This window comes from Trachypithecus francoisi, unplaced genomic scaffold (genome assembly GCF_009764315.1).
Source record: "Trachypithecus francoisi isolate TF-2019V2 unplaced genomic scaffold, Tfra_2.0 Lachesis_group7, whole genome shotgun sequence".
NCBI classification, from domain to species: Eukaryota; Metazoa; Chordata; class Mammalia; order Primates; family Cercopithecidae; genus Trachypithecus; species Trachypithecus francoisi.
Genome location: NW_022681472.1, coordinates 11,172,673 through 11,195,376, shown reverse-complemented (window position 1 = coordinate 11,195,376; position 22,704 = coordinate 11,172,673). Strand labels below are relative to the sequence as shown.

General features: G+C 43.3%; 1 protein-coding gene and 1 non-coding gene across 5 annotated transcripts in view; one reads left to right on the top strand and one right to left on the bottom strand.

The window, feature by feature from the left end:
- The window catches only part of LYN (LYN proto-oncogene, Src family tyrosine kinase), a 139,757-nt gene that overhangs the window by 97,928 nt on the left and 19,125 nt on the right, over positions 1–22,704 (bottom strand). The window contains exon 1 of one of the 4 annotated variants that reach the window (XM_033202869.1): positions 250–327. The exons of 2 other annotated variants lie outside the window; for them this stretch is intronic. The gene's annotated coding sequence lies outside the window, so the exon portion shown is untranslated. Of the gene's footprint in view, positions 1–249; positions 328–22,704 lie in introns of those variants that run through there. One more of the 4 variants, XM_033202871.1, reaches the window with a different exon arrangement.
- Positions 18,337–18,469, top strand: LOC117079697. Its single transcript, XR_004435552.1, has one exon. It is a non-coding gene; the product is annotated as a small nucleolar RNA SNORA1 (small nucleolar RNA).

Here is a 22,704-nt window from a genome sequence, read left to right as displayed (position 1 = left end):
TAAAAAATGAGGAATTCTGTTTTTCAGCCTCAAGGCATGTTAAGTTGGAGGACAGACAAAGAAGCAAAGAGGGGGGCCACGTGACAAAGCACCGCCCCCCCCCCCCCCCCCCCCGCACACTCCCCCCGCCCAACCCTTCACTTTCCCAGGTACAAAGAATTATAAAGACGCTGCCTACAAGCAGTGTCTTTGCCTGGAGAGCCATTTCCCGAGCCTCACACCTCAGCCAATGCACATTCAACCGCTCACCCAGACGTGCGCATTCTCCCTCCCCAGGGCCCGTTGTGGCTTCTTGGATGCCCCAGCCAGCCTCCCGCTGAGAAGGGAAGGGACTTGGCCTGGTGAGAGGAAGATTAGGGTTTTCAAGCAGCCCCAGGAGGAGGAAGTTACTTGTTCCCACGGGCATGGGTTTTTCTTTTTGTGGGTGTGTTTTTTCTTTCTGAGACCAGGAAGCTAAATTTGCCTAATGGTTAAGACCAAAAGGATTATAGATTCTTTCTTCAAACCCCAGCCTGTGGCCCATCCCATCCCTCCATGGTAAAATCAGTCGATTTCTAAATCACCCTGACAGAGGGAGGGTTTCCAGACGCGGTAGTGAAGCCTATTCTATTCCATTATTTCTGTGAAAAGCACTATAGGGATAGAGCATTCATATTTTTGTTCCTCATTCTTCTCACTCAAACTCTACACTAACTTAAAGTACAAACACTAAATTATATCTCAATTTCCTAAAAAGACAAAAATCAAAACTTCATTTCCCTCTCCACTCTTTCTCTTCTTTTCAATAAACTACTGTTAGGTTTAGATTCTCACACATGTTCATTTTTCCTATTTCCTTTAATTAGCCCCGAAAGCCCAGCAAGTTCTGCTTTTCTTGAAATAATTGAGATCCTCTTTCTCCCCTATTATTTCTGCTTAAAATGTGTTATCTCCTGGTGACACCGCCCAACATTCAATAGTCCTGCCTTTTGGGAATGTCTAACTACTATCTTTTTTTTTTTTTTTGTAGACACAGGGTCTCCCATGGTCTTGAACAACTGAGCTCATGCAATTCTCTGCCTCGGACTCCCAAAGTACTGAGAATACAGGTACGAGCCACTGCACCCAGCCTGTTCTTGCTGCTGAAGTCCACCTCCCCTGGGTACCACACCTCCATGAAGGTGGAGAAATCTCACCACCACTTTTGCACAGCCCGTCATGGGCACCCATAAGGAGCCGGTCAGAATCCCCGTGTAGTTGGCTGACCTGGTGGTGGGATTTGCCAAAGAACTGTGGGCATACACTGAGCCTGAATCCCTCCACCTCAGTGACTAATATGGACAATGAGGACACTGCTCCCTCCCCCACAAGGCCATAGTAAGGTTCAACCGAGCACCTGGCACCACTCATTCTGGGAGGTCTCTGGTCAGCATCACTTATGTGTGGTGATAGACAAATGCATTATTATTCCTTAACAATTGTTTCTAGATCTGTCTTCTTGATTCACTTAAACATGTATTTTGCTGCACATTTTGATTTGTCCTGTCGATGCAGAAGGCAATGATTCTTAATCCTGGTTGCACATTAGAACTTGTAAGAAAAATGCACATGTCCCGGCTCCATAGCCCAGACTAGGTTTAATCAGAGTCTCTGGGAGTTAGGCCTGGGCATCCGTGTTTTTACATCTCCACAGGGGAACAAACACATAGGCTTCTGCATGGTGATAAGTGCAATTAAGGAAATAAAAGCAGGTTAACAGGAGAGGGAGGAAGGGGGTGGTCTGTCTGAGAGGCCTGTGGGAGGCTGGCTTGCTCCCACTGAGGCCTTGTGGAAGGAAACAGCCACACAAAGTGTCCTGTCTGAGCCAGAGACAGACAGCAGAGAGTGGAGAGCTGTCTGAGATGAGCAGCATCAGCAGTGGGAGATCTGCAAGCTGCTGCTGCCGCTACCACCGCCCACACCACCATGGTTCCTTCTCAGTGCGGCCTTGCTTAGTCAGCTCTTCATTCAACTTTGTGCAGTTTGGTGCAATATCTCAGCTTCCTTCCAATAAAACCCCCATTTCTGCTTAAGCTAGGAATAGGAGGTTTCCACAGAAACCCAAAGAACTTCTATGAATACAACACGTCGTTACATTTAAATTAATCTTTTACACAGTCATGTTTGACAAACACAGAACTTCACATCAGGAGATTTGGGAGTATCTATTCCACCCTCTGCCACTGAATATCTCAAGCATATTCCTTAACTTTTTCTGGGTCAAACAAAATATCTATCCCTTTTAACTCTAATTCTATTCATCTCTGATTCTGGTATCCTTCTTGAACACATTATAAAATAGACACTGGAAGAGTAAGTGCCTAAAAGGCAAGGCCCTGGCTCCATGTGAATGGAGGACACCCAGTAGGAGCTTATTTAGGGAACTTTTTTCTTTTCTTCTTTCTAGCCCCTGTCACAGTTCATTAGCACTATCCTCCCCTTCCCCACTCTCTCCACTCCACAAGTTGGACAAAATGCTATTAGTGTATCCAGAATATAAACACTTTTAAACAGCAGTTTTTGGTGGTTCATGCCTACAATCCCAGCACTGTGAGAGGCTGAGGCAGGAGGATCAGTTTAGCCCAAAAGTTCAAAATCAGCCTGGGCAACATAGCAAGACCTTGTCTCTACAAAAAATAAAAATTAGCTGGGTGTGGTGGTGTACGCCTATAGTCCCAGCTACTTGGGAGGCTGAGGCAGGACAATCACTTGAGCCTAGGAGTTCAAGGCTGCAGTGAGCTACAATCACACCACTGTACTCTAGCCTGGGTGACAGAGCAAGATCCCATCTTTCACTCTCTCTCTCTTTTTTTTCTTTTTTTTTGAGACAGAGTCTCACTCTATCACCCAGGATGGAGTGCAGTAGTGTGATCTCGGCTCACTGCAGCCTCTGTCTCCCGGGATCAGGTGCCTCAGCCTCCTGAGTAGTTGGGATTACTGGCATGCACCACGGCGCCTGGTTAATTTTTGTATTTTTAGTAGAGATGGGATTTCACCATGTTGGCCAGGGTGGTTTTGAACTCCTGGCCTCAAATAATCCACCTGCCTCAGCCTCCCAAAGTGCTGTGATTACAGGTGTGAGCCATTGTGCCCAGCCCCATCTGTTTTTTAAAAAGAGAAAAAATATAGCAGTCTCAAAATAATAACTCTCCCTGACCTCACTCATCACCCAAAATTAACAAAAATATGATGTTTTATTTTTCTGTCTGACACACACAGCCTAAGGTGCCATTGCAGTATTAGGCATGGGGTAAAGAGCAATGCTGCCATTCCCACACACGTTTCCAGGATGGAGCCAGAGAGAGGTCAGCCTGGGCTCCACTCCCAGGGGAGGAGGGAGAGGCACTGTGGAATTCAGGACATGGTGAGGGATTTATATCTTCCTTTGCATCTGGCACTCGGGAATCGTCATCAGACACAGGCTGGCTATCTAAAACAGTTGTCGCAGTATAGCCCACATTGCTGTCCTCGGTGTAGGTACACGTTTTCACTGCTTTTGTGAGCCATATTCACACGCACCCTTCCAGAGCAGTATTATGTATGGAAATCTTTCAAAATCACCCAAAGTAACCTGACAGAGTCCAGAAGAAATTGAAGGTTTAGCCTTAGATGCACTATTTTTAAGTTAGAAAAAGGACCATTTAACAGTAGACAATAGGAAACAGCCTCATCAGATGCAGTTTGCAGATGTTACAAGCATAACATTGAACACAGTCACTATTTTTCCTCAATATTCACTTTCCCCTCAAAAAACAAAATAAGGCCGGGCGCGGTGGCTCAAGCCTGTAATCCCAGCACTTTGGGAGGCCGAGACGGGCGGATCACGAGGTCAGGAGATCGAGACCATCCTGGCTAACACGGTGAAACCCCGTCTCTACTAAAAAATACAAAAAACTAGCCGGGTGTGGTGGCGGCGCCTGTAGTCCCAGCTACTCGGGAGGCTGAGGCAGGAGAATGGCGTGAACCCGGGAGGCGGAGCTTGCAGTGAGCTGAGATCGCGACACTGGACTCCAGCCTGGGTGACAGAGCGAGACTCCGTCTCAAAAAAAACAAAACAAAAACAAAAACAAAATAAATGTTTCTGTAAAACCAATAAAATACTACCATTTTTAAGTCAATGATCAACTCAATAAAATTTTTTTCTGAAGATTTAAACATGAAACTATCATGAGATAATTTACCATAAAGGGGAATTATCAAATTGACTTACTCAAAGTTCTATATTTACTGAACTTAAGATAGCTGTAATTTTTATACCATTATTTTATATGCTTTTAAAACAATGGCTACCCTTTAAAATATTAAGATGCCATTATTTGTGAGTTTAGAGGTATTAAAATAGAAACATACTCATATCATATCTTAGAGCTTATGGTGTATAGTAAGTACATGCTTACTGAATATCCATTCCTTTTTTTCAGAAATCATAATCTTTGTTCTCTCTTATCCTCGATGTCTCTCTCTCTCTCTCTTCCTCTCTTCTCTCTCTCTCTTTCCTTCTCTTTCTCTCTCTCTCTTTGGCAGCACTGCTTCATATGTTTTATATGTAAGGAGAATTTACTTTTTTTAATTTTTCATTATTTTTTGAGACGGAGTCTTGCTCTTGTCACTCAGGCTGGAGTGCAATGGCACAATCTCGGCTCACTGCAACCTCCGCCTCCCAGGTTCAAGAGATCCTCCTGCCTCAGCCTCCGGAGTAGCTGGGATTACAGGCATCCACCACGATGCCCAGCTAATTTTTTGTATTTGTAATAGAGACAGGGTTTCACCATGTTGACCAGGCTAGTCTCAAACGCCTGACCTCAGGTGATCCACCCGCCTCGGCTTCCCAAAGTGCTGGGATTACAGGCGTGAGCCAGGTCCAAGATCATAAAATTTAAAGATCCAGGACCTCAAATACTTCTTCTTTGTTTGGTTCTGGTTTCACAGAAGTATTTGTTTTTTTAAAAAAATGAGTTTAATAAAATACATTTTAAAAAACTATAGTTAATGTAAATAAACCTGGATAGCAGAGGCTTAATGGTATCTGGGATTGCAGTGTGTATGTTCACAAAACATCAGGCAAAGAACCTTATGAGTTGCAATATGGAAGGCAGGCAGCATCCATTCTAGAATGCCAGAGAGACTGGACAGCTGCAACACAGTGATGGAAACTGAAATAAAAGAGATTTTCAAAAGGAAGGACAGATAATAGATAAGGCTTTAACACAGAGTACAAGCAGCATCATCAGCCCATGGTTAATACAGTAAGTATTATAAAATGTAACTTTTTAATCTAACAAAACCATTTGTACTCTCCCAGTCTAATTGGCAATTATTAAATTAACCTAATTCAAAGCAGGTGAAACCCCAGGCACACAAACAGATGGCTAAGAGGCAATTTCAAGTTGAGTTGTCCCTGAATCCCATCTGAAACACATCATTAGCAGTGCTCACCTTTTCTACATTTGTTTGAAACTTGGCTCCACTGTTACAAACCAAATGAACAGGATGGGTGGGAGTGAAGAGAACAGCAACTTCCTTGGCCTTTCTTATTTTACCAGTTAGGTAAATCTACTGGATGTTGTAGTGAAACAGTGTTTTCTCATGTCTGGAAGGGGAAGGTGAGGGAGGCTGATGGAAAAGAGGTAGGAGGAACATAATCATCAACTATGGCCATTCTGTTATCTGGGTTCCCAAGAAAATTCCTGAAAACGGAGGCCTCGGGAAAGGTTCCAGAGATTGGGCTGATCCTAGAAGGCATGCGGCCGGCCGGCAGGGCTGTGACCTACCCGGGCCCCTAGTCCCAGCAGCTGACCTGGCTTGATTACTGCACAGTGCCTCTCTGAGCTCTGAAGGAACTCTACACAGCTCACATGAGCAAATAAGAGCCTTCTCCTTTTCTCTTCTTCCACTCTCACCTTAGGGGAGCATTTGCACCCTAAAGCATGGGGGCCGCCTCAGTATATTTCATGTCAAATACATAAAGCGCTTACAGGGAGCAGCAGGGCTGGCTGCCTTAGAACACAGTGTCTCCCTTCCCCTTAGATTAGTGTCTGAGTCCTCAACCTCTTCTCCACCTCGTGGCCGACCTCCAGACCCTCCTGGACCTCACCGGCCATCCTAAAAACCCTCTGACCTGGCCTGCCTTTCTCTTATTTCCCATGCCATTCATAGTCCCTCTTCTTTCTCTCTCTGTCATACGTGCACACACACACACACACCAACAACCCTCCAGCTCGCCATTCTCCATGCTGCAGGCTAGTCCACTTATCTTTCCAAAAGCAGCCATGGTTTTATCTCTCCCCTGTTTCCTCGCTCGTTACTCGTCTGATAGAGCTTAGCAAGTCACTCCTCCACAATAACCTGTCTTCCTGGTTTCATAAGCTGCTCATCTCTTCTCATACTCTCTCCCAGCCACAAGGAAGCCTAGTACTCCACAGCCCTTCATACCTTCTGGTGCTCTTGCACCTGCTTGCTTCCCAGAATAACCCACCCCATAAGCAGCCTCCTTCATGTTTCAAATCACCCATTTCACAGACCACATCCTCTGTAAAAACTGTGCCGAATCCCCAGACAAAACTACACGTCCCTTCTTCCACGTCTGTGCTTATTTCAGGTAGAGCACTTGTCTCATGTCCTATTGTCTCATGTCCTATTCCGCTCAGTACCTTCAGCACCCAGGACACTGCCAAGCCCATTACAGGCGTTTACACTTTGCTAAATCATTTCATTAATAAAATAATTGATGTGCAATTATTTCTCCTCCACCACTGGTACCTTTAAAGTAGTTGAAATTCGGCAAGCACAACTTTAATCGTTTTATTCAAGCTGGTGTTTTCTAGATTTGCGAGGTCCAAGAATGACCAGAGTACTTGTAAAAAATACAGATTCTTGGGCCCTGCAGCAGGCAGCTCCCGAATGACACTTTACCTGGGGGCTGTGGGCATTTGCATTTGTAGCAAACAATATAGGTAATTCTTACACTCACTTGACTTAGGGTACATTTTTGTCCCCTACTAAAATCTGAATACCTTTGGAAAGAAAGCAACATAGCAAACTTTAAAACTATTTATATTTCAATGCGAATTATTTGGTAAAACCTTTTTGCTAAAAGATTTTAACAGAGGGGCTGGGGGAAAGGAAACGGTCATGGGGTATATCCAGTTTTGATTTTTTTTTTTTTTTTTTTTGAGACGGAGTCTCGCTCTGTCGCCCAGGCTGGAGTGCAGTGGCCGGATCTCGGCTCACTGCAAGCTCCACCTCCCGGGTTCACGCCATTCTCTTGCCTCAGCCTCCCAAGTAGCTGGGACTACAGGTGCCCGCCACCTCGCCCGGCTAGTTTTTTTTGTATTTTTTAGTAGAGACGGGGTTTCACCGTGTTAGCCAGGATGGTGTCGATCTCCTGACCTCGTGATCCACCCGTCTCGGCCTCCCAAAGTGCTGGGATTACAGGCTTGAGCCATCGCGCCCGGCCAGTTTTGATTTTTGCAAAATTTTTTTTAATATGAGGCCATTTTATATTCAACCCCTTTGTAATCACAATACTTACCTAGTAAAATGGTTTCAACAGGCTGACTTCCCACTAACTCTGTTACATCATTTGTCATTTTTAATAAGTAGCATCATCAATTCTTCTAGTGGTTAAATATTGATAATACAAAATATAGATTTAATTATGAAATTTCATTACTATATAAAAGTAAAGTCAAGGAGAATAAACTTTTTACATAAAGGCCATTTTAAGAGAAATTATAATATTTATAGTCCATAAAAAATATATTTTTAATCAGGAAATATAATATTGTAACTGTGCTTATGTGTATTTCTTTTTTTCTTATAATGAAAGAATTTCTTTTCTTTTCTGTTTTGTTTTTTTTTTTTCTTTTGGATGGAGTCTCACTCTGTCACCCAGGCTGGAATGCAGTGGCGTAATCTCGGCTCACTGCAACCTCTGTCTCCCAGGTTCAAGCGATTCTCCTGCCTCAGTCTCCTGAGTAGCCACCATGCCCAGTTAATTTTTTGTATTTTTAGTAGTGACGGGGTTTCGTCATGTTGGCCAGGCTGGTCTCAAACTCCTGACCTCAGGTGATCCGCTCGCCTCGACCTCCCAAAGTACTGGGATAACAGGCAGAAGCCACCATGCCCAGCCAAGAATTTCTTATTTGGGTTAAAATTTCCAAAACTACTTAAGTGCAGGCGTGATATGGTCTAACCGTAGTGTTAGATTTTATAAAGGTTGTGACTATGTTCAAGCCTGATTTCTTTCCTTGACTGGCTTTCATTGCAAAATAACCACTTCATTGGGAAAAACATTTTGTTTCATTATGCCTAGCAACACATCCTAAGAGATACATTGCAAAAGGGGCACACAGAAATCTGTTACACAATGAAATATTCTTTAGTCAAATTCTGTTGAAGTACATTTATTTTTACCATCATTTCTTTTCTTGTAGCAGTCTAGCTGGTGTTTAAACGATTATCTTGAAGGTAGCTTGCCCCAGTTACACTGTGCTCTAAGCTGTGCCTCTCTCCTTCCATTTGAGCAAGGGAACACTAGATGGGAGAAAGCGGGGAGAGAGCTAGAAGGGATGTGGTAGAACACACCACGATGATCTTGAGCTCACTCAGAATCAAACTTCCACATCTCCATTTGGACGCCCACCACACCCCGTCAATAAGACCTGTCCATATCACAACACACTCGCAACCCACTCCTCTCCCATCTTCTCCATCTCAGTAAAGGGCACCAGGTGCCGAAGTTTAAAACCAAGAAATCGCCCTTGATCCCTCTGTTTCTCAATCTTCAAATCAAATTCATCAGCAAGGCCTTTCCACAGACATGCAAAACCTATCCCCAACTCATGTCGCTTTGACTACCTGCCACAGTCTCCAGGACAGGTGCCCCACAGCTCACAGGACTGCCCTCAGGGTTACCAGATAAAATACAGGACACCCTAGTACATTGGAATTTCACATATGTATAAATACTTCCCCAATTCAGACTTCTTTCCACCAAGTAGTGAATGCACATTTCCACCTGCTGCCCCTATGAGTTCAGGGTCACCAGGAGAGTAATCTCAGTCTGTACAAAAGAGATGGTTGATGCAATTACTTGAGTGTTTCATTGTATTTTAACCTTGTAATTTTAAAAATTTAGTAAAAAGCCAGTTGGGTGCGGTGGCTCACACCCGTAATCCCAACACTTTGGGAGGCCAAGGTGGGCGGATCACTTGAGGTCAGGAGTTCGAGACCAGCCTGACAAGCATGGTGAAACCCTGTCTCTACTAAAAAAATAAAATAAAATAAATATACGTATATATATATATTAGCTGGGCATGGTGGTGGGTGCCTATAGTCCCAGCTACTTGGTCGACTGAGGCAGGAGAATCGCTTGAACCTGGGAAGCAGAGGTTGCAGTGAGCTGAGATTGTGCCACTGCACTCCAGTCTGGGTGTCAGAGCGAAACTCTGTCTCAAAAAAAAAAAAAAAAAGTTAGTAAAAAGGCAAAAAACCAAGGTGTTGATACAAAAACTACAAAAAGCAGAGATGCCACAAATATAATTCAACTGCAACAAGATGAAAATCACAAGGCAGGCTGAAAGCAGGGACTCTTTAGCTATAAGCAAAACAATTTTTGACTTAAGCTTATAGCATTATTGGGAAGAAAATACATAAAATTAAAGAACAAAAATGAAACCTGAACATATCTTGAAAATTATGTCAGGCCAGACGTGGTGGCTCACGCCTGTAATTCCTGCACTTTTGGAGGCCGAGGCGGGTGGATCACGAGGTCAGGAGATCGAGACCATCCTGGCTAACACGGTGAAACCCCGTCTCCACTAAAAATACAAAAAAAAAAAAAAAAATTAGCCGAGCGCGGTGGTGGGAGCATAGTCCCAGCTACCCAGGAGGCTGAGGCAGGAGAATGGCGTGAACCCGGGAAGCAGAGCTTGCAGTGAGCCGAGATTGTGCCACTGCACTCCAGCCTGGGCGACAGAGTGAGACTCTGCCTCAAAAAAAAAAAAAAAAAAGAAAGAAAGAAAATTATGTCTAACAACCCCAAAATTCATATGGAACCAAAAGAGAGCACAAATAGCCAAAGCAATCCTGTCCAGAAGGAGCAAAGCTGGAGGCATCATATTACTTGACTTTGAATTATTCTGCAAGGATATAGTCACCAAAACAGCATGGCACTGGCATAAAAATAGATACACAGATCAATGAGACAGAATAGAGAACCCAGAAATAAAGCCACAAATCTACAGCCAACTGATCTTTGACAAAGTCAACAAAAACATACACTGGGAAAAGGATATCCTTTTTAATAAATGGTGCTAATAAGGGAGGAGACCACCCCTCATATCATCTTATGCCCAATTTCTGCCTCCAAAGAAAGAAGAAGTAAAAACTAAAGGCAGAAATGAAATCCACAGGCAGACAGCCCGGCGCTGCACCCTGGGCCTGGTAGTTAAAGATCGACCCCGACCTAATCAGTTATGTTATCTATAGATTACAGACATTGTATAGAAACGCACTGTGAAGGCCGGGTGCGGTGGCTCAAGCTTGTAATCCCAGCACTTTGAGAGGCTGAGATGGGCAGATCACGAGGTCAGGAGGTCGAGACCATCCTGGCTAACATGGTGAAACCCCGTCTCTACTAAAAAATACAAAAAACTAGCTGGGCATGGTAGCGGGTGCCTGTAGTCCCAGCTACTCGGGAGGCTGAGACAGGAGAATGGCAGGAATCTGGGAGGCGGAGCTTGCAGTGAGCTGAGATCCAGCCACTGCACTCCAGCCTGGGCGACACAGTGAGACTCATCTCAAAAAAAAAAAAAAAAGAAATGCACTGTGAAAATCCCTATCTTGTTTTGTTCCAATCTAATTACTGGCACATTCAGCCCCCAACTCATGTACCCCCTGCTTGCTCAATCATCACGACCCTCTCACGTGCACCCCCTTAGAGTTGTGAGCCCTTAAAAGGGACAGGAATTGCTCACTCGGGGAGCTTGGCTCTTGAGACAGAAGTCTTGCCCATGCCCCTGGTCAAATAAACCCCTTCCTTCTTTAACTTGGTGTTTGAGGAGTTTTGTCTGCCTCCTGTCCTGCTACACTACAAAAACTGGTTGCCATATGCAGAAGAATGAAACTGGACTCCATATCTCTTACCATGTACAAAAATCAACTCAAGATGAATTAAAGACTTAAATGTATGACCTGAAAGCATAAAAATACTAGAAGAAAATCTAGGGAGAACACTTCCGGACATTGGTCTAGGCAAAGAATTCATGACTAAGACCTCGAAAGCACAGGCAACACAAACAAAAGTTGACAAATGAGATTTACTTAAACTAAAAAGCTTTGCACATCTAAAGAAATACTCAATAGGAATGAACAGACAACCTGTAGAATGGGAGAAAATATTTGCAAACTATGCATTCAACAGAGGACTAATAGGCGGAATTTACAAGGAACTCAAACAACTCAAAAAAAAAAAAAAGCAAACACAAGCACACACACAAACAACCCCATTAAAAAGTGGGCAAAGAACATGAATACATGTTTTTCAAAAAAATACATACAAATAGCCAGCAAGCATATGAAAAAAATCCTCAACGTCACACATTGTCCATGTGTGTAGATTATTTAGCTCCCACTTATAAGTGAGAACATGCAGTATTTGACTTTATAAATTGTTTCACTTAAGATAATACTGCATGTTCTCACTTATAATTGGGAGCTAAATAATCTGCACACATGGACACAGAATGTGGAACGACAGGCAATGGAGACTTTAGGGTAAGAGGCTGGAAAGGGTAAGAGAGAAATTACTGCCGGGCGCGGTGGCTCAAGCCTGTAATCGCACTTTGGGAGGCCGAGAGGATCACGAGGTCAGAATCGAGACATCCTGGCTAACACGGTGAACGTCTCTACTAAAAATACAAAAAACTAGCCGTCGAGGTGGCTTAGTCTAGGAGGCTGAGGAGAATGCGTGAAACCCGGGAGGCGGAGCTTGCAGTGAGCTGAGATCCGGCCACTGCACTCCAGGGGCCAGAGCAAGATCCGTAAAAAAAAAAAAAAAAAAAAAAAAAAAAAAAAAAAAAAAAAAAAGAGAGAAATTACTTAGTGGGTACAATGTGTGCTACTCAGATGATGGTTACACTAAAGGCCCAGACTTCACCACTGTGCAATATATCCATGTAACAAAACTGCACTCGTACCTTTTAATATTGTATAAGTAAAAAAGAAAGAAAATTATGTCTAAAAAGGAATGTGCAATTATAAATGGTTTAAACAGCCTGGGTGTGGTGGCTTAGGCCTGGAATCCCAACACTCTGGGAGGCTGAGGTGGGCAGATTACCTGAGATCAGGAGTTCGAGACCATCCTGGTCAACATGGTGAAACCCTGGCTCTACTAAAAATACAAAAATTAGCGGGGCATGGTGGGGGGACACCTGTAATCCCAGCTACTTGGGAGGCCAAGGCAGGAGAATCGCTTGAACCTGGGAGGCGGAGGTTGAAGTGAGTCGAGATTGTACCACTGCCCTCCAGCCTGGGTGGAACAGTGAGACTTCGTCTCAAATAAATAAATAAATAAATGGTTTAAACAGCTTAGCTGTCTGGGAATTGATGCCCTTATCACCTTTAATTCTATTTTTAGCTTTCAAGCTTAGGAGGAAAAAACGGGCTGCCTGCAAATCATCCATGGCATGGCTAACGAGCAGTGTGACCAAGTCCTCAAGCAGCATATGCTAATCCCCCCAGGATTTTATAATCCTCTTTATTCATTAGAACTGTTGGAGTTTCTTTTTTTTTTTTTTTTTTTGAGACGGAGTCTGGCTCTGTCGCCCAGGCTGGAGTGCAGTGGCCGGATCTCAGCTCACTGCAAGCTCCGCCTCCCGGGTTCACGCCATTCTCCTGCCTCCGCCTCCCAAGTAGCTGGGACTACAGGCGCCCGCCTCGTCGCCCGGCTAGTTTTTTTTTGTATTCTTTAGCCTCGTCGCCCGGCTAGTTTTTTTTTGTATTCTTTAGTAGAGACGGGGTTTCACCGTATTAGCCAGGATGGTCTCGATCTCCTGACCTCGTGATCCGCCCGTCTCGGCCTCCCAAAGTGCTGGGATTACAGGCTTGAGCCACCGCGCCCGGCCAGAACTGTTGGAGTTTCTAAAGAAGTAAAACTTGAAGTTTTGGTTTCAACCCTTACGATCTACTAAAGTAATAAACTGTTTGCAACAGTAATTCCGCCCTTTCTCTTATTTAAATATACATTTTTTAAAATTTGTGTTTATTTATTTTAACTACTTACTTATTTATGTGAAACAGGGTCTCACTCTGTCACTCAGGCTGGAGTGCAGTGGCCGTATCACAGCTCACTGCAGCCTCAACCTCCCAGGTCCAAGCAATCCTCCCACCTCAGCCTCCCTAGTAGCTGGGACCACAAGTGTGCACCACCACGCCCTGTTAATTTTTTTATTTTTGTAGAAACAGGGTCTCCCTATGTTGCCTAGGCTGGTCTTGAACTCCTGAGCTCAGACAATCTGCCCACCTTGGCCTCCCAAAGTGCTGGGATTACAGGTGTGAGTCACTATGCCCAACCAAGTTTTATTTTCCACCAAAAAAAAAAACACCTACAATGAAAGGTAAAGATCCTAACTGTGCTGACATCAGTTCTGATAGATGTATGTGCCCACGTAATCACCTTCCAAAACCAGACACAGAGTTTTCTTGCCACCTCGCAGGCCCACTGTGCTCCTTTCTAAGGCATCCCCTCTCATGACCACTGTTCCTGAACTTCACAGAAATGAAGTGCATATTCTCATCTGTTTGACTTACTGTATTGAAAATAATGTTTATCAAAGAACACATTATAGGTGAAAAAAAAGTTTTGAGATTCAATCAGTGTTTAATATATCAGTGTCTCATTTTTTGGTTGAGTAGTATCCCATCTTATGAATATATCAAAATGTTTTGAACCACTCTTTCGATAATGGACATCTGAGATATTTCCAGAGTTGTATAATATTATGAATAAAGCTGCCATATATAGAACTGTACATGTCTTTTTGTGGACCTATGTTTTTCTTTCTCTTGGATTAATACCTAGAAGTGGAATCCCTTGGTCATGAGGCAGGTGTATGTGGATTTTCTAAGAAATGACCAAAGGGTTTCCTGCAAGTGGCTATACCTGTTTATACTCATCTCCCTGATCCTTGCCAGCATTTGGTCAATCTGTTTTGTAAGGGATGGCAATGGCTCCCTGAGCAAGCATCCATGATCCAGGAAGAGGAAAAATCAATAGGAGAGGGTTATTAAGGACAGGACTCTCAGCTTACAGGAGGGCTGCTCCTTCTTCCTCCATCTGGAGGGTGACACCTCAGCTCAACTGTTGTTTAAATGGGGTTCATTTCATTTATTTTCTCTGTCTCCTCTCTCTTTTTTTTTTTCTTTTTTTGGTAGAGACTGGGTCTTGCTATGTTGCCCAAGCTGATCTCAAATTCTTGACCTCAGCCAGGTGCAGTGGCTCATGCCTGTAATCCCAGTACTTTGGGAGGCCGAGACAGGTGGATTACCTGAGGTGACGAGTTCAAGACTAGCCTGGGCAACATGGTGAAACTCCGTCTCTACTAAAAATACAAAAATTAGCCAGGCGTGGTGTAGGCGCGTGTAATCTCAGCTACTTGGGAGGCTGAGGCAGGTGAATCACTTGAACCCAGGAGGTGGAGGTTGCAGTGAACCGAGATCACACCATTGCACTCCAGTCTGGGTGACACATTGAAACTCTGTCAAAAAACAAAACAAAACAAAACAAAAAAACAAATTCTTGGCCTCAAGCAATCCTCCCACCTCAACCTCCCAAAGTACTGGTATTACAGGCATGAGCCACTGTGCCTGGCCCACTTATTTTCTTTTTTATCAAAGCACTTTCATATACTCTTTCACAACCGACCCCTATTAAATCCTGATGAGAAATTCTAACAGATGGCAAAAGATGACTCAGAAATGGAGTAATTTGCCCAGAGTTTACAGGGCGACCTCACCATCCCAGCCCTCTAACTAAACAGGTGCTGCATATCTGCACATATCAGATGAACTACTCTATGGAAAAAGAAAGAAAAAGAACACCATCGAACTACTGAATGCTGCGAGTTATGTAGAACCATGCTGCACTTGGCGGTTTCCAACTACATGCTCCTTTATCACCATGGGCTTCTTTCCACAAGTCATGATGAATGGGCGACCTCTGGGACTGCCAGAGGTGTGTGTCCCAGGAACAGAGGAGTGGGTTCTTTGCATGGGAGATGCTCCAGGCCTGAACGGGAAGTCCCTGGAGCAAGGGAAGCTGCACGCACTCACATGATGCATATGACACAGGAAGGGCAACGCTGTTTTGGTGAGTGAGGCTCTCCCAACAGATGGCAGAGGAGTGAGGCTCTCCCTGCTCCCCTGCCCACCCCAAAGGCCTCTTAAGTGTTTGGGGGTGACTGGGAAAAGAAAGGACTCCAACCCTGGGAAATATCCATCCTCTAAACTGGGACCTTTGTAGTTTCCTTTTCTCAGGATGAGCTTGCGGTAGCTTTTCTAGCTGGGTAGCTGCAATTCTGGACACATCTCAGCACTCCAGGACATCTGACATTCAGGTGGGAACTGACTGGATATTAACAGGGCCACCTTAATTCACTGATCACCATGTTTTCTTTTCCCTTTCTTTCTTTCTTTCTTTCTCTCTCTCTCTCTCTCTCTTTCTTTCTTTCTCTTTCTCTCTCTCTCTCTTTCTTTCTTAGACGTAGTTTCGCTCTTATTGCCCAGGCTGGAGTGCAATGGCACGATCTCGGCTCACTGCAACCTCCACCTCCCGGGTTCAAGTAATTCTCCTGCTCAGCTTCCGGAGTAGCTGGAATTACAGGTGCCTGCCACCATGCCTGGCTAATTTTTTGTATTTTTAGTAGAGATGTGGTTTCACCATGTTGGCCAGGCTGGCCTTGAACTCCTGACCTCAGGTGATCCACCTGCCTCAGCCTCCCAAAGTGCAGGGATTACAGGCATGAGCCAACACGCCCAGCCAGATCACCATGTTTTCTAAAATAGCCCAAAGACTCCCACATAGCTGAATCTAGTAAAATGATTCTCATCCTTGGTACACAAGCAGAATCACCCGGGGAACTCTAAAAAATACTGATGCCTGGGTCCTCCACCATTCCCATTTCATTGGTTAGGGAACAGCTTGGGCATGGGGAGGTTTAAATGCTCCCCACTGATTCTAATAGCAGCCAGGGTTGAGAACCACTAGTGACATCCCACACTACAGCCTTACCTGCTTTTGAGAAAGGGTAAAATGCACAGTCCAACAATGTAGGGAACCTTGTCAAACCCTGAGCTCCATCTTAGAATGGAAATCAGAGCAATGGAAACCATCTATGTTTCTTTATCTTTTTTTTTTGTTTTTGAGACGGAGTCTCGCTCTGTTACAAGGCTGGAGAGCAGTGGCGCGATCTCGGCTCACTGCAAACTCCACCTCCCAGGCTCAAGCAATTCTCCTGCCTCAGCCTCCCGAGAAGCTGGGATTACACGCTGAGTCACCGTGCCTGGCCATGTCTTTATCTTTTATAGGTGCATGATCTGCAGGGTAACACATACAGAAATGATCTTGTGTGGCATTACAATTCCAGCCCTATTAAAGAGTGGGGACTCGAATTTATCCACTGCCAACCTAACCCCATACCTGAACTCAGAACAGAAAAAATGTTCAGAAAAAAGGGTGAGCTGTGATTGACAAATAGAACCCAGGATTGTAAATACATTTGCTGGTGTTCAGTAAAGTTTAGTAAAGTTGAATTTCATATCATATTTCATATCATATTCTAAGAAATTTATTTTCGTTCCATCAACCCGACAGTCAAATAACTGAGTTACTTACTCTTGAATTTGGTTACACTATAGCCATAAAGAAAATGGTAGTATTTACAAAGTATTAGCTTCTGGGTATATTTTATTTAAAAAATTGTTAATTGTACTTATTTCAGACTTATCTATAAAAGTCCTGCTGTTATTTTTTTAAATTTCAGGAGTCATTCTACCTCATTGTTTATCAACTTTCAGAGAACAAATTTTTTACAAGTGATAAAGTAATTCTACTTTATGTTTGAAACTCCAAGCTCTATATAAATGATATAACACTTTTCTTTTTTTAGACACTGTCTTACTCTGTTGTAATGGCACAATCACAGCCCAATGCAGCTGCGACCTCTGAGGCTGAGGCAGATCCTCCCATCTCAGTCTCCCAAGTAGCTAGCTGGGACTATAGGGCATGCCGGCATGCCTGACTAATTTCTTTTTATTTTCTGTAAAGATAGGGTCTCTATGTTGCCCAGGCTGGTGTCAAACTCCTGGGCTCAAGTAATCCTCCTATCTTGGCCTCCCATAGTGCTGGGATTACAGATGTGAGCTATCATGCCCAGCCTGGATAAAACACTTTAAATTCTACATTTAGAGTAATAGCCAGGTTAATCATACATAGGTAACAAGTTACTTTCAAAAGGAAGGTCGCAATAAACCTAAATTATTCAAATTAGATTATCAGTATAGAAACAGAAAAAGCTTACAGTGAAAACTATCCTTCCAGGAAATGATTTATCCCTGATGTTAAAGGAAAAACTTGGGAAAGCAGCAAACTTTCAACCTATTCAGTTCATGAAAAGTTGGTAATCAAAAGCACTCAAGTAATTTTTTAGTCTCTTGTTGACGTTTATTTCGTCTTTGTCTGCTTTCCCTCACAGGGCATGATACAGAAGCCTTAATATTTTCATTGTTCCCTACTGGAATCTCTGTTCTTTTGAATACTTTAAATAAACACCTCAAAGAAGAGCTGCTCACAATGAAGACAACTTCCCATTCAAGAAAGTACAAGGCCCAGCGCAGTGGCTCACCCCTGTAATCCCAGCACTTTGGGAGGCCGAGGTGGACGAATCACTTGAGGTCAGGAGTTTGAGACCAGCCTGGCCAACATGGTGAAACCCCATCTCTACCAAAAATATAAAAATTAGCTGGGCATACGCCAGGCACAGTGGCTCACACCCGTAATCCCAGCACTCTGGGAGGTTGAAGTGGGTGGATCACGAAGTCAGGAGTTTGAGATCAGCCTGGCCAATATGGTGAAACACTGTCTCTACTAAAAAATACAAAATTAGCCAGGTGTGGTGGCACGTGCCTGTGATCCCAGCTACTCAGGAGGCTGAGGCAGGAGAATCGCTGGAATCCAGGAGGTGGAGGTTGCAGTGAGCGGAGATCGCACCACTGCACTCCAGCCTGGGCAACAGAGAGAGAGACTCCGTTTCAAAAAAAAGCCTCATTCTAGATGAGAATGGGCATTGTTGATCATGGTGTCCAAAAATAGTTAATGTGGCTAAACTGAGACAGGTTATGCTTCCATCACAGTATGCATATTGCAGTGGTGACAATGAGACCTGTAACATTTTGCCATGCTTATGAGTAAAATATATAGAAGAAAAATGTTGACTTTTCAATATTAGAAACAAAATAACATTTAAGTAATAAGGAATTTTCAGTTCTTATCTCATAGGACTACTTTTTTTTTTGTTTTTGTATGTTATATATTGACTGAAACATTGTAATGTGGTACATGACTGTGTCTTGGATCAGGTGTCAAAATATAAGTGTACTTTGTACAATTCAACTTCTAGAAAAAAAAATAGCTGGGCGTTGTGGAGCACACCTGTAATTCCAGCTACTTGGGAGGCTGAGGCAGGAGAATTGCTTGAATCTGGAGGGCGGAAGTTGCAGTGAGCTGAGATCACGCCACTGCACTCCAGCCTGGGCTACAGAGCGAAACTCTGTCTCAAAAAAAAAAAGAAAGAAAGAAAGTACACTGTTACAGCCAGGCGCAATGGCTCATGCCTATCATCCCAGCACTTTGGGAGGCCAAAGTGGACTGATCACCTGAGGTCGGGAGTTCCAGACCAGCCTGACCAACATGGAGAAATCCTGTCTCTACTAAAAATACAAAATTAGCCAAGCGTGGTGGCACATGCCTGCAATCCCAGCTACTCATGAGGCTGAGGTGGGAGAACTGCTTGAACCTGGGAGGTGGAGCTTGTGGTGAGCCAAGATCGTGCCATTGCAGTCCAGTCTGGGCAATAAGAGCGAAACTCTTCTCAAAAAAAAAGAAAAAGGAAAAAAAAAAGAAAGTACACTGTTAAGTTTTTTAGAATGATGATACATCATTACTGACTCACTTGGCTTCCGCAACCAGATCCTTTCGTGTGTTTGTGCAGTCATGACTCCATTGCTGTCCTGAGGTAGTATATTAACTCAAATCACAGTCCAAATGTCATTTTTGCTTTAGGTTCTTCTCTATTTATCTTTGGTTGAGCCAGGAAATGCAACTTGATAATGACTCAGCACAAGCTATTCAGCTGGGAGCCGGTTCCTAGCCACATCCAGCTCTGCGTTGGAAAGGTCTGAAGTGGTCAGTCTAGGATAGAGCAGTGCTGCTGTAGCTCCCAGGCAGGGTTTCCTTAAGTGTATGCCCCATGCTCTTTCTGAATCAGCACTGAAAATATTCATTCAGGACCTCCCCCAGCCCTACCCGACCCCACAGAGCAGGAGCAATACATTCCTCTGCCTGGCGCCAGGCCCTAGGCTGCCAGGTTTGGGGGATACTACTAAGTCCAGGGAAACCACCAGAAGTAGTTCCAGGGAGGTCACAGGTGTGCAAAAGAAGGATCCCATGCATGAGCCCAAGAAGAAGTCCAAGGCCTGGCCTTGAGATTAAACAGTTCAATCAAACAGTTCCTTTCATATTAAAGTCAATGTAAAAACACCTCCACTTAACACTGACTTCATCAGACAAGAGAAAACTGGGGTTTTGCTTAACGAATCATCTGACAGCCTCAGTAATGAAATGAGGTGGGGGAATTCGATCAGTTTTCCTGTTTTAAAGGACGAGGTGAGTCTTATCCATTTTGTAACTGCTATTCTAATCAGAGAATATTCAAAAGTGGAAATATCTATTTATAAAGTATTATGGGGGGAGGGAGAGGAAAAAAAAGTATTAAGAACATCATATGAGACACACAGCCATGAAGGACCCGAGTGCTAACTGAGCAAAAGCACTGGCAGTATGGTTTCCATCACTTCCCAATAAACTAGTTTTGCTCAGGCATCATAGAGGCACTGCTGTAAATGCCACCAAGAAACCAGAACAGGAAAGGGGCTCTGTGGCTCACTCAATCCACGTCTTCTTTGCCAATTATCCTCTTTTTTGTTGTTAGTAAACTCTCAACTAGAACCTTAACAACTTTTCAATGTCTAAGGTTTTGTAGCAGCATTTTAAGGTAAAGAGTTAGGAGAATATAAGATTTCCAAGAGCTACTCTCCTTAATGTGGAAAACAACGCAAGTGTTTAGCAAAAGAAAAGTATGAGATACATACTGAAGAAAAGGTTTAATCCAAACATAATTAAATCTTAGCTATAAAATAAATTGTTAGCTTTGCTTTGGCAAAAGAAGAAAATTAAGCTGTGTACAATGGCTCACACTTATAATCCCAATACTTCGGGAAGTCAAGACTGGAGGATTATTTGAGGCCACGAGTTCAAGACTAGCCTGGGCAACATAGTAAGACCCTATCTCCACCAAAAAAAAAAAAAAAATAGCTGAGCATGGTGATGTGACTCTGAAGTCTTAGCTACTCGCGAGGCTAAGGCCGGAGGATCACTTGAGCCAAGGAGTTCAAGGCTGCAGTGAGCAATGATCACATCACTGTACTTTAGCCTGGGCAACATAATGAAATACTATCTCTAAAAAAAATTAAAAATAAAAAAGAGGAAAATTATTTTTTCCCCAACAAATACTGACATTTATAATAGATATAAAGTAAGTTGTCAGCTGAAGTTAATGCAGAAAAGCTCAACTGGCTTGACACTCATCATGCTTTAAACTTGACGTAATGTTTAAATATTCATTGCAATTCCAATGAATTTTTTTTCTTCTTCATTGTTCCAAGCTATGGTTATAGTAAAAATTGCACCAAGTTGGCAGAACCGGGGGCTCTCTTGTTTTGGCCATGCTGACTGGTTTTCAGTGTCTGAGTTCTTGTCTTCCTCAAATCAAAGTGGCGGCACATTAGATTCCTGGAGCAGGAGAGTTAAGCTTGAGCCAAACATCCTGGGTCCAAGTTCCAGCTCCACCTCGTACAGGGACATGACACTGGCAAGGCAATTAATCTTTACTTATCTGCAGAAAAGGGATGATAAGGCTGTGCATGGTGGCTCATGCCTGTAATCCTAGCACTTTGGGAGGCCGAGGCAGGTGGATTGCCTGAGCTCAGGCATTTGAGACCAGCCTGGGCAACATGGTGAAACCCCATCTCTACTAAAATATAAAAAAATTAGCCGGGTATGGTGGCATGCACCATATTTTTTTTATTAAGTGAGCATAATATTTATTATCCCTAAGCATCTGTTTCCTTATCAATAACAAGAATATCAATATTACCCTTTTTAAGGAATTGACTACCTAACAGAAGACAAATATTTAATAAAGGATTGCTATTTTTACTATATTTTCTGTGAAAGGTAATTATTGCCTGTAAAGTAAAACAAGTGGTAATTGTTCCGGCATCATTGTAAAACTCTTCCAACTAAGAAAGAAACTTAGCTGAGCGCAGTGTATCATGCCTGTAATCCCAACACTTTAGGCAATATATGGAGACCTCATCCTTAAAAAAGAATAAAATTTAGCCCGGCACAGCGGTGTAACACCGGTGGTCCTAGTTACTCGGGAGGCTGAGGCAGGAGGATCACCTGAGCCCAGAAGGTCGCAGGCTACAGCGATCCGTGATTGTGCCACTGCACTCCAGGCAACAGAGCAAGAAACTGTCTATTTTAAAAAAGGAAATCATTAAAACCAGTTTCCTGGAATTTATTATAGAGATAGAAATAGATTAGTGACTGCCTAGAACAAGGCGAAGAGAGTAGTGAGGGCTAAAGGGTACAGAATTTATTTTCGTATATTAAAAATGTTCTAAAATTGATTGTGGTAATGATTGCACAACTCTGTGAACATACTAAAAATCACTAGATTGTATACTTTGAGGGAATTATACAATATGTGAATTAAATCTCCATAAAGCTATTATTCGGCTGGGTGTGGTGGCTCACACCTATAATCTCAACACTTTGGGAGGCCAAGGCAGGTGGATCACTTGAGTCCAGGAGTTCAGGACCAGCCTGGGCAACATGGCGAGACTTTGTCTCTACTAAAAATACAAAAATTAGCTAGGCGTGGTTGCACATGCCTGTGGTCTCAGCTACTTGGGAGGCTGAGATGGGAGGATTGCTTGAACACGGAAGGCAGAGGCTGCAGTGAGCCGAGATTGCGCTACTGCACTCCAGGCTGGGTGACAGAGTGAGAGTCTGTCTCAAAACAAAATTAAAAATATAAATAAAGCTGTTATTATGAAAGACAACAAAATGATCATATACAGTATGAATCTATTTATACGACATTACAGAAAACACAAAACTATGGGGACAGACAACAGGTCAGCAGTTTCCAGGCATTGGGGTAAGGGTGGCACAAGAAAGTTTTTTTTTAGGGGGGGTGACAGAACTTTTCTGTATTATTATGAAAATAATTCAGTGAATCCACACATGTATTAAAATTCATAGAGCTGTACAGCAAAATTTTA